Source organism: Anoplopoma fimbria, chromosome 4 (genome assembly GCF_027596085.1).
Source record: "Anoplopoma fimbria isolate UVic2021 breed Golden Eagle Sablefish chromosome 4, Afim_UVic_2022, whole genome shotgun sequence".
Classification (NCBI taxonomy): domain Eukaryota; kingdom Metazoa; phylum Chordata; class Actinopteri; order Perciformes; family Anoplopomatidae; genus Anoplopoma; species Anoplopoma fimbria.
Genome location: NC_072452.1, coordinates 16198610 through 16210862, shown reverse-complemented (window position 1 = coordinate 16210862; position 12253 = coordinate 16198610). Strand labels below are relative to the sequence as shown.

General features: G+C 42.9%; 1 protein-coding gene across 1 annotated transcript in view; it reads left to right on the top strand.

The window, feature by feature from the left end:
* The window catches only part of dlg3 (discs, large homolog 3 (Drosophila)), a 73624-nt gene that overhangs the window by 14388 nt on the left and 46983 nt on the right, over positions 1-12253 (top strand).

Genomic DNA, 12253 nt, shown 5'->3' with positions numbered 1-12253 from the left:
AGAGTTTGACGAGAAGATTAATACCACTCTCTTATCTGTCAATTAAATACAAAACTAGCAGCTGGTTAGTTTAGCTTAGCATGAAGACTGGAAATAGGAGGAAACAGCTAGCTTGGCTCAGTCCAAAGGTAACAGAATCCATACTATTAGCACATCTTGGGCTCACAAATTAACACATAACATGTCTCATGTTGTGTAAGAACTACAATGTGTGGTTTATGACTGATTATGTGCTATATCTTCTTTTTTTTTATGTTCGGAATAAACAAACCAGATAAAATGTGTTAACTTTAGAGGTGCTTGTAGTCTGATTTTGTTACTATAGGCGAGCCGTGTCCTCATTTCCAGTCTTTATGCTAAGCTAAGCTAACCACCTGCTGGCACTTGCCTCATATTTAACGCAGAGACATGAGAGTGGTATTGATCTTCTCAATGAACTCTTGGCAAGAAAGTGAATAAGCGTATATCCCAAGATGTGAAACCATTTCAAAGAGTCGTTGTCGACCTGCTGCTTACATGAGCCACAGTCATGATAGAGATATGTCTCATATGCTAGCCGTGTTCCTCAGTATTATTAAAAGCCCTTGTGTTCACATGCCTTCCCAATTACAACACAGCCAGCGGCACATGGCAGCACAGTAGCTGCAGGCGTTGGCTTTTTCAGCTGAGCCGGGAACTAGTGCAATGGAGGGGTGGGGGGGGGGGGATCAGGGGGCTTTGAGGGGGTAAAAGAGAGGAAGATGCACGCTGTAAGCACATGGATTCAATGTGCTCGTATGATAATGTCTGCATAAGGATACGGTGACGGCACAGGTTGACTCTGGATAATATGGAGGTGTGTGTGTGTGTGTGACTCCCTCTATCACATGAAGGATGGAGGTGAAGGAGCTAAGGAGTCGCAGGGAACGTGAGGGAGGGATTGAGGGGGGGGGGGGGGGGTGTAGAGAGAAAGACATAGTGGGGGAGGCTGAGAGAGAGAGAGAGAGAGAGAGAGAAAGGCGGATGAGAGGCGAGGGCCGGTGCAGTGCAGAGCTGGAACGGACACCCAGAGCTCAGCCTTCCTCGGGTTGCCATGGAAACCACATTCCTCCCCCGCCTGCATCCCTACAGACTGCTCTGACTCTATCTCTCTCCTCGCTTCTCTGTTTTTCATCCTGTCTTTTTCATTCCCCTTTTAATTTGTGTCTTTGTTTTTTGTTTTTTCCCCTCTCTGTTTCTCTCTTTCTGCTCTGCTTTTTACACCATCCAGGCATTGAGCACAAGCGTGATGATGCACACTCAGCAAGCACACTGATTTCATATGCATTGCTCTCTGTGACAAGGTGAATGGGTAATTACACAGGGTTTATTTCGCATGCACATGCACTGATGGACGCATAAGCACTTTTGTTGTTTTCTCGGCATCTCTCTATTTTCTTCTCTCTATTTTTACTCTCCCCCCCTTCTGTTCAGCACCATGCTTCAATAATGCCCCCTCTAGTCATTGCATTTCTGCCCACACATAGGGCACCCTAGCTTCGTTTCTCCTCGGTTATAGTGTCTGTTGCTGACCGACAGCACCTTAATCATATTTTATCAACCGCTTTCACACTCCTTTGTTTCCAGCTCATGTCTTAACCCTCTCCTTGCACCCCATTTCATAGCTCTTTCTGCTTTTGTCTATTTATGCATGTGCAAAATCTATGCCAAACACTGTTCTTTAGCCATGCAGCTCTGAAACAATCTCCCACTCTTGCCATCTTGTGTTCCTCATTTCCCTCCACTCCTTATTTTGCTCCATGTGTATGCTTCTCTCTCTCATTATTCCATCAGTTGGAGGTGCTGTGTTTGGTGTGTGTGGTGGAGCAGCTGTTCTCTGCCACTGAGGCCTATTAATAGGAGTCTTAACCATCTAGCTTTTGTTTTCTGCGTCTGCACTGTTGGGAGAGCATCGTGGAGGCTCCTCCGCAGGTTACATTGGCTTTTAGTACAAAACTGATGAGATTCTTTCGTTCTCTCAGTCTGACTGTCTCTCTGTCTTGGGGTTTCTCCCCCTTTTCTCCCTTCACACTTAACAAAGCTACAATTCATTGAGCAGTGAAAGCATTAACGGTAAAGATTCCCTGAAATATTTATTCCTTTTAAATATCTCTTGTAGGAGAGGGAAATGGATTCTGCTAAGATGCAACGATGCTGAGAGTCTTTTTATACTTGCTTCTTAACCCCCCTCATCTTGCAGTTAGTTAAGGCTACAGTAGAGCAGTTAGTTCGTGTTGATATGGAGCTGCCTCTTTAAGACTGCCTCACTACCGACTGTCCTTTTATGGTGCTGCATCCGGTCAGGTGACGAAGGAGTAGTCACAAAGCTTCTCTGAGAAATGCCTAGAAATGACTGAAAAGCTCAATACATGGTGTGTGCTGTGGTTGGGGGGTTGTCATGCTCATTACGATAGTGTGTGTGTGTGTGTGTGTGTGTGTGTGTGTGTGTGTGTGTGTGTGTGTGTGTGTGTGTGTGTGTGTGTGTGTGTGTGTGTGTGTGTGTGTGTGTGTGTGTGTGTGTGTGTGTGTGTGTGTGTGTGTGTGTGTGTGTCCAGGTTGGTTTATGTAATAAGGGCTGTGCAGGCTGATGCTGAGCTGATAGTGTTGGGGGAGCTGCAAGGTGGGATGCGGAAAAGCATCTCTGTTCAAAAGCACAGGATAATTTCCTCGTTTATGCCATAAATCACAATTCCTTCTTTTTCATTTGTCAACAGAAGGTCAGAGGTTACTGCTTTCATTTCACAAGATAAATCACCTAATGCTGTTGATCCGTTACTTTTCAGTCCAAGCTGTTTAATTAGGCACAATATTTATCAAGGACTGCACAAACACACACACACACACACACACACACACACACACACACACACACACACACACACACACACACACCCACAAACCCACACCCCCCCTAATGCATGTATGTATGTATACCTATATGTGCATTAATATGTGTTATAGGTGAATGTCAATTTTTTTTTAATTGTATATTGCCATGAGTCTTCTGGCTATTATGAAGGCAAGTTTTTTTTTAATTGTATTTTTCGTGGATTCAATTCGGTAAGGTCGGAGTGTAATTAGGAGCTAACAGTTCAATAATCACAATGTGTCAATATGTCGTTTCAATAAGTAGTACAAAGTGACAAAAAGGTGTTTAGCTTTTCATAAAAAGCGGAAAACTTTGTCCACATGTTTGAAGAAAAACTAAAAGATTGCTACATTTCTCTAATGGTTTTTATATTGTTCCATCTCTGGTATTATTTCTGTTTAGTCACTAAAGAAATGCCAGTAACTGAATATTGCTTTTCCTGCTTGGCACTGTGTCACAAATGGAAAGATAATCTTATATAGGTGACAGCTTTATAACGTTATAAACTGCTGATTAAATTTTACAATATCCTGTAATCTAATACAAGGACACTGCGAACGACAACCTGAAAAATAATAGTGTAATTGAGTCGTACCAAAACTTAGGGTACACAATCGCAACGAAAATCTGCACAAACTTTGTATTTATTGCCGGGCTACGGTTTTTGATTACACTATATTGTACTGATGTGGCTTTTATGCCACGTGGATAAGATTGCAATTGCCTAGATTTCACATTATGAACACTCTGCTGAAATATTTACTCTCACAGACGCAGAAGTGAGCAGCAATACATTTGTTTAGTGATAAAAACATAACGGAAATATCAAAATCTATACGTCTTTATCCACAAAATGATGTTAGAAAATTAGAAGTCTTACACAACATATACACCAACACTACATTAACCTTCAAGACCCTTTCTTTCCTGTGATAGCTGTTAATGTGATTAGTGCATATTAACTCCCTGTGTTCCACTTCCTGCTATCCTTCTGATACAGAAAACTAGCATTTCATTGGCTCTAAACAACCTACCAAATTCTTTATATATTTTATATTATGTAATATTTAAAGGGAGAGGTTTCTTTCCCACAGAGGCACTAAATATGTCAACATACACAGTTTATATCACAAATCTGTATGTGTGTGTGTGTGTGTCTATGTGCGTGCCCGCCAATGCAGATGACACATATGTCTTCGTTCACGTAGGGGATCTTTCTCCTGTCCGTCTCTCGTGCCTATATTATGGGTATCTTGCCTGCCATTCCCTCATTTTGTGTGCAGTACAGTATGTGATTGTTTTTTAAATGCAAACCCTCTGTGTGGTAAATGTGATGTGGACAGTTTAAAACAGAGACAGAGCGAGGCTAGGGAAGGATGGTTGCAACATGTGCTCGGTCATGTGTGCCGTGATCGATATGCTTACATCGTCCTTTCAAGCCGCTGCCTTCGAAGCCCCGCCTCACTGCTCTGATTGGCTTCAGCTGGGTTTTGTGGCTGCATCCCACAATGTAACTTGAGGCATTCAGGGGTTTTTAGTCTCTGTTTTAAGAAGATGCCCAAGTTTCTCCTCCTTTTGTTCGCAGCTTGGCAAATCTCTGTAGGTTACAGTGAAGGAACATCATCACAATGAAGTGAGTTAGTGTTGCATGTAATTTAGTGTCACTGAGCCTGCTGTGTGTGCCTCCTGGTAGGGCTGCAACACAATGCAGCGTGCCCTCGCCAGAAAATGTTTCTCAATTTTACAGGAAGGTTGCACATGTACACATTAATATAAATACAGTTTTAAGGCACCATTTCTTATGTTAGTCGAAACAATGAAACGGCATTCATGTATGAGCACTGTAGCATGCAGACTCTGTACAAATATACTCTCCCCCATGCAGACACACCCAGCTCTGTTCCCCGTCACATTTCATTAATAATGCATATATGCAGGGCTTTAATGGCGACACTGTAACGTTCCCTCTTAGGTCTCTTAAAAAATAAACCTTCACCCTCAGTGTCGGGATGTTTTTATATCTAGCTGTGATCAACCCACAAATTCACAAGCATGCAAAACTCCAATGACCAATCGCATTACTGAATATATAAACGCCACACATACATGAAAGCATATAGTCTCTCCTTTCTCTCTTTTTTTTTCTCCCTCACACATTCTCACTCTCAATCTCTTCCTCCACCCACTTGAAAGCCCAAGCGTGTAATCTTGTTGGTTTCGTACACATGTGTTGATGCCATCATTGTGAACATAAAATATTTCCCTTATGGTTCTTAAACGAGGCTCCAGCAGTGCAGTTTTCTCTCACTGTGCTTATTTTGAGCCAATACTGCACATGGGCAGGAGTTAACAATAGAATGTATTCAACGGCAGTGCTGCTTTTTACAGTAATACTACTTAAAAAAGGAAGAGGGGTAGAGAGTGATGCATGTGGGATTCAAAATGCATCACTGCTGAGAGGCAGGTCTAGTGAAACACAGGAGAAAAATAGGATTTTCATCTGCTGCACCTGCTTCCATTGTGAGATTATTTACAGATGTGTGCTGTGACACAGAGCCTGAGGTTGCCAATCACTTGCACGTAAAGCTGTTAAATTTGCGGCTGAACTAGAGATGACCGTGGAGGTGACCAGAGACCAGTTGGAGGGACAGGGTTGCTCACTGTAAATTGGATTTTGGCTGCATTGGTCTGATGAAAAACATGGATTAGACTCACAATTAGTGGATCAGGGTCGCGTGTCGACATTCACCGACTGCAGACTACAACTTCCTGACCCTTTTTTTTTTATTGAGGAAATAGACAAATACAATGTTTTCATCATGCCTTGATTTGTGAAGCAGCACCTTTTCACCCAAAGGCAGGCAGCAGTGAGGTTGAGTCGTTACTGCCCCTTTAAGAGCAGCTAGCGAAGCGCTCAGTCCTGTTGGTGCTGCTGCTGCTGATGGCAGCGCTGCCAGTTGATTGGCTGTGGCTGTCAGGGCTGAGGTGCTGGAGGGATGCTGCTACGTATCTCTCTCCCCCTCCCCTGCCGCTCTCTCTCTCTCTCTCCCTATGTCTCTCACTCTCCATCTCCCTCTTGCTTGCTTGCATCCCTCTGAATAATCCACATCTAGGGCAAGCTGGCTGAGAGGCGATCCAGTGCTCAGCTCCTCTCTGCAGGCTGAGAAAAGAGACAGGGAGAGAAAAGACAACGATTTTCAACGCAGGAGGAAAAGCGTGAGATTTTGACAGACCGAGGGAAGATACCAAGAACAGAAGAAGATTTTCATCTGCGGATATTATTTATTTATACATATTGTTTATATATCTATATATATATTTGTACACACACATATAGATATTTATATATATACATTTATCCCTGTACATAACTGTATTTGTGCTTGTCTGTTTATATTAATATTTTTATATGTATTTGTGTGTGTAAATATATATGATATATAAACAAAAGATTATATATATATATCTATGAATTTATATGCGTATCACTGTGAACCAAGAGAAGCAAGAGGAAATTTCTATCATCGGGGCTGGTCTCTGATTGTGTGGTCGTATACAATATTTTGAATATTTCCTTTGATCTTCTACGTCAAGAGGACAAAGACTACGTGCCCATTTTGTATTTTTGTTTTCCTGTTGCTGCTTTCTCGTCCCTCTTGATCTTTTTTTTTTTCTACATCCGAGAGGAATAAAGCGGAGAGTGACAGGATTTGACAGAAAAAGGGAAAATCTGTAGATTCTTCCGTGATTAGTGTTATTTCCGTCGGCATTAGCGCTCTGTGAGCCGATCACAGCGTGCCGTGTGAGATCTGAGGAGGCAGCAGAGACAGAGTGCCACGCCGCTCAGCTCAGCGTCAGTCCAGCCAGCGCAGCCAGCATGCACAAACACCATCACTGCTGCAAGTGCCCAGAATGTTATGAGGTGACCCGTATGGCTGCCCTGCGTAGGATGGACGCCCCGTCGTATGGAGGAGAATGGCAGGCCGAGCCCTATGGATACCCGCCTGGGTACGGGGGAGGCCAGACCTTACCCCCTCCGGCCTCAGGGGGAGGCGGAAGCATGGGAGGAGGAGGGGGCACTTTGGGGAGAAGTAAGGGCAAGATTATGTCTGGTGGGGGCCCTGGAGGCCCCAACCCAAAGGGCCAATCCAAGTGTGCCCCCAAAGTAAACGGCAACAACTCCAGTGGACAAGGAGGATGGTGGCCCGAGTGCACCTGTACCAACCGGGAGTGGTATGACCAGGTAACTCTTCTTCCTCACTCTGTTAGATAGCTCAGGCCTGTGGGGCCTGACTGGGCAGGACTGGGATCAGATGAGCTGCTGCTGTAGTAAAAAAACAGAGACCATCATGTATCAGCTGTCGATTTATAGAGGAGAATTCATATTTAGTATTCATCTCAAGCCCTCTGTTTCCCATTTGTTGACTGTGGTTCCTCTATTGGAAGCAGAGTAAGGAGAAGAGAACAGGACTGATCCAGTTCCACTGCACACACGTAGAGATGATCTTCATGTTTGGATTTGATGCAGATGACTAATGCTTATACATTTAACACACCTAGTGTATGTGTCGTCAAAGGCTTACGCCGATGCAGTTACCATAGGCCAAAAATGGTGCATTTTCATTCACTGAAGCAGCACTTGGGTGCAGTTTGCAATTTTTTTTGTGTTATCTCTCAAGCTGGTGACGCCGACATTACCGACTGACTTTGTACATTAAATTTAAGAAAAGATCTGTCAAAGATGTACTAATTGTAGGATTGTGTCTCATTAGCTCAGAGTAGAGAAGGAGATGGTGAAATGGATCTCTTATACCAGTTCCATTTCTTATTTTGCCTCCATGTTTTAGCAAGCAGTTATGCTAAAAAAAATAAGAATATAATGAATGTGCTGTCAGGAAAAAAAATTGGGAATCAGCAGTAATCTGTGCCCAAACGCTGCCTGTCATACATGCCGCACGGTGTGAATGAAACTGCCTCTTTAAATGTGTCCATTTTGTCTCTAGTATCCCCATTTATTTACATGTATTTATAAATCACAGTTGATAAAAGGTCATAACAGCTCCAGAAGCGCAGTCTTTAATTAAGGAAGGTGCATGGATGTGAGAATCAGAGTGAGCTTTGGGTGGGGGAAGGGTGGCTCGGTGAGCATGAGATTCAAGGAATGGTTCTAGCTGTGCATGAGTATGTGTCTATGTAGTCTCGTATTTGCGGCAAGTGAAGCCGCTGCATCGTTTGTGGCCCCCACGTTTATATCTGATCGCCTTTTGAGCAAGAAATGTGAGGCCAGGGAGGAAGGAAGGTAGGTGAGAAGAAGCACAGGGGTAAAATGGAGGCTGAAATTTCAGTGGCAGAGTGCAAGAGATCCCCCTGAGCTGAGCCCACATATGAACCGCAGCCCGACTGATATTAGCAGATTACTACAACCAAGGGGAGGTTTGAGGCGGCAAATAGAGGTTTGTGTAAAATCTATTGGAAGCCTTTTTTCTTCCAGACCAATCAGGCTTATTTCATGTTTCACACATTCCAAAGCTCACAGCAGATGTGATTATGTAAGCCTTTATTGCTTACATGGAACATTTTTTACTATCCAACAGTATTACCACCTCATTTTTCTGCTGCTCATTTCCAGCACTCCATATACAACTTACAATGAAACAAATGATTAGCTAAACAGGTTCCACTGTGATTCGTGTTGGGATCTTAAGTTGTTGAAACACAACACGGTTAATGGATAAACCCCTCTGTAGAATCCTATCTGGTCCGATCCTTTAAATGGATCCTTGCTCCCCTGCTGTATCATGTGAATGTGCACCACACAAAAACTCTGTAGAGAAAACATTTCCAACCTGGCATTCACGCTTTCAGTCCAGGAGCATCTACATTGGAATAAAAATAGAATGAATCAGTGGTGGATGATGGTGGTGGGGGGGGCAAGCAGCAGTCAGTGGGGTGAAAATGCTAGGGTTGAAAAAAAAGAGAGAAATAAGCCAATAAAGGCAGGCACTGGGCCCGGAGAGGGGGAGGGGGTTATGTAAGAGGAGGCAGTTGGTGGTGCTGTCAGAGAGAGAAAACGAGCAAGCCCTGACACTGTGGACAAGCATCTGTCCCTCCATCTCTTAAAAAACGGGCATGCAAGAGGCCAGTATGTGCTCCCTGCTTCCTATGAACGGGGCCATAGCACACGGCGTGGACGGAGACGCACACCCACCGCCTTCCTCAGCTCCTCTCCTCAGCTCCTCTCCTCAGTCACCATTGCTCATCCTCGGGTGGGAAATGTGAATGCTACCCCTCCCCCCACTACCTATACACAGCCGGAGAGCAGGGCAGTAATCACACACGCCCCAACCACGCACGTTTATTATCTTATAGCTTTCATAACAACTCGTGTTTTTGGATGCTAGCACGATGAAAAAGCAATAACCTTCCACAGTCATTCAGAATAATCTGAGCCGGCTGTTTATAGCTGGATCGTTGACATTTTCAAATGGCTTCTGTAGCCATGAACATTTCATGTATGTGTGAGGGAATCATTACGCGACCCATAGACATGATGGTTTTTTCCCCCTCTGTCATCTACGAAACAATTGCTAATTTGTCAAAAGCTTGCTAGGTTAATTATGGATCATTCCAGTTGGGATTATAGGAAGAATCTTTAAAACAAGAGCTATTGAATTTAAATCTGAGAAAAGTAGAGACCTCAGTCTTCTGGGAGCTTCCTCTTTCCCCCCGCGGGCTCCAATATGTCTTTGTGTGTTCTCCAGCTCTGTGGCTATGATTAGCTTAAAATATTAATTGGATTTTACTTTATTTATTAGCTTCAAGATTTGGTCCAGAATGCTTTGCCAGACCTGTTGTGTACAACAGGCCTCTGTAGTGTCTGTGGCGTTTTAAGTGAATGTACAGGCACAGTGGGCGTTCCATGTCCAACAGTCCCAAAGGTGATTACGACTCCAAAGCTTTCGGGCCTCGATCATAAATGTTTGTGCACGTGTGTGTTTGTGTATGTGTTTCTCATATAGTCACATTGATTTTTTGTATCACTGGTTTGTACATCTCTCTGATGAGATTTAGTTTGGGCCGGATTCTTTGTTTGCTATTCCTGTAAGAGCAACCAAGAGAGTATTAACGGATGGGATTTACATGTGCTCCGTGTCCGAATGTCTTGAGCTGGATCTCCTGCTGTGATCTTGAAAGGCTCCATCTAAAACCTGGAATATTCTCATCAGATCAAGAGATTTATAAAAGCTTGTCTTGGAATAAAAAAAGGCAAGAAATGATGTGATCTGAATGGAATTGCACTCAGCCATATCCATACGTTTTCTTTAGAAATCTAGTGTGAACGATGATAACGCCAGGATGGACATTTCATTAAACCTGCAGGTGCAGTTCCTTTCAATACATTCAGTCCAATGTTACACTCTCTTTTCTCTGATTAGTGTGCGTCAGAAAGACAGTAGATTCCTTACCTGGTGTTAACCCTTATGACTTTGGGTGAATTAGGAATAGAGAGAGCTGCTGGAAAACACATATGAGTACAATAATAGGATGAACGCCTTTTTAAACCTAACTTTTACAGGTGAGGGCTGCATTTAAAGGGAAATTAAGAATGGAGCATAGCAGTAAGATGTAGTGGAGGTTATGGATGATGCTTAGCGAGAGGAGGCTGAGAACTGGTAGTACGGTCCGACCCAAAATATGATCCAACAAGATTATTGTCAAGCGTTCCTCCCTCTTCCCTGACTCTTAGTACTCATGAAAGGACGACTCCTCATCAGGCCGGACAACTTTGACCTCGGGGGGAAAAACAAGGACATCTTGAAAGAATTGCTTTGTCGTGAGCTTTTTCTTATTATTAGACTCACAATGTGTGTTTGTTTACCTTCACACGTTTGGTTGTAGCTCTCGTTGACGTCACAGACGGTGGTGTGAAGTGGGCTGCCATTTGGTCATTTTTTTATGTCTTGCCAGAAGTGTCAAGATGACAACATCCCAGGTATGGGAGAGTTTGAAGGCTTTTTTCAACCCCAGATTTCTGTCCACTCGGTACATTCGTTCTTCTTTCTTTAATGGAGCCGTGGTCCTTGTTGTTATATGTGACAGTTGTGGCCCTCTGCAAGTCTCTGATGTGGTTTTCCTTCTTGCAGTTATCCAAGACTCAATGCTCGAAAAATGTTTTTTTGTTCTTTTAGGCATTTCATTGTTGATTTGTATTTAAATACATCTGCATCTTAGCATCAGGTGAAGATTGTACATTTACAAAATTAGGAGGAGGACTTTCTGAAAACATGCAATGCACATCTTTTTAGCCTTCTGTGTAATTGAACATTTTATTCAATGCTTATCATTTTAACAATTCTGAAAGAAATGACACCAAATACACAGCACCAAAAAAGATAATCATTGTCAATTACAATTCCCACGACTGAAATCCCCTTTAAGCTTCAACACTGCACTGGCATCAGATTACATTTCATTGGGGCACCGACTCTCCCCCATGCTGTCCCTCCCTCTCACCCTACAAGAACCATGTTTTTTTTCTAATCAGTAGGAGGCGAAAACAGGCTGAAACTATGTAATTACCCCTTGAGATCTGTCCATACTGCAGCTCAAACCCTGTATTCATCTTAACAATGTGAAATGTTTTGAAACCTGTAACAGACAAGTGCTCCAAAAGTACAAGTATCCTGATTTATTGTATCTGCTACAAACTAACATAATGTCTGATTCAACAACAAGCAGCGAGGTGTTAATGTTCTAAGAGTTTGTATTTCAACAAGAAGAAAACACATTATTTGATATCACTAAACTACATGTTTGGCCATCTAGCCAAACAGTGATTGCAGTGATACAAAAGATGCAAAAGAACTCGGGTTGGTGCCTCCAACTTTCTCATGATGCCCTCTGCTGTTTATTTTTTGGGGCAAATAGGGGCAGATCTTTCTCAAGTAGTACGAGAGGCTCTTCTCTTCTGCTACTTTGGTGTTTTTTTACATTAAAAACATTGTGTAGTTTTAAACTTACCTCTGTGCTTAAACCTACTGCAAGATATTATGACAGAATGTTGCCATTTCTTGCAAGTGTTTTTGCAAACTGTGCACAGCAATTTAAAGGTATTTTCACCACAGTGAGCTCTGATTTAACAACATGAACAGCTCAACAGTAGTTTTATGACCTCAGGTGGCTCCAGTGAGAATGTAGAACAGTCCACCACCTTTACTCTTGTGTGTTACAGTTCGGGCAATAAGATCCAGTACTTCTTATATACAGTCTCCGTACAGTGTAGTTTCTCCATAATCTTAATGACGGTCTATAATTTTCAAGCATTTTGAAGAGCTACCAGGCTTTGCTCAAGATAATATCAGCTGT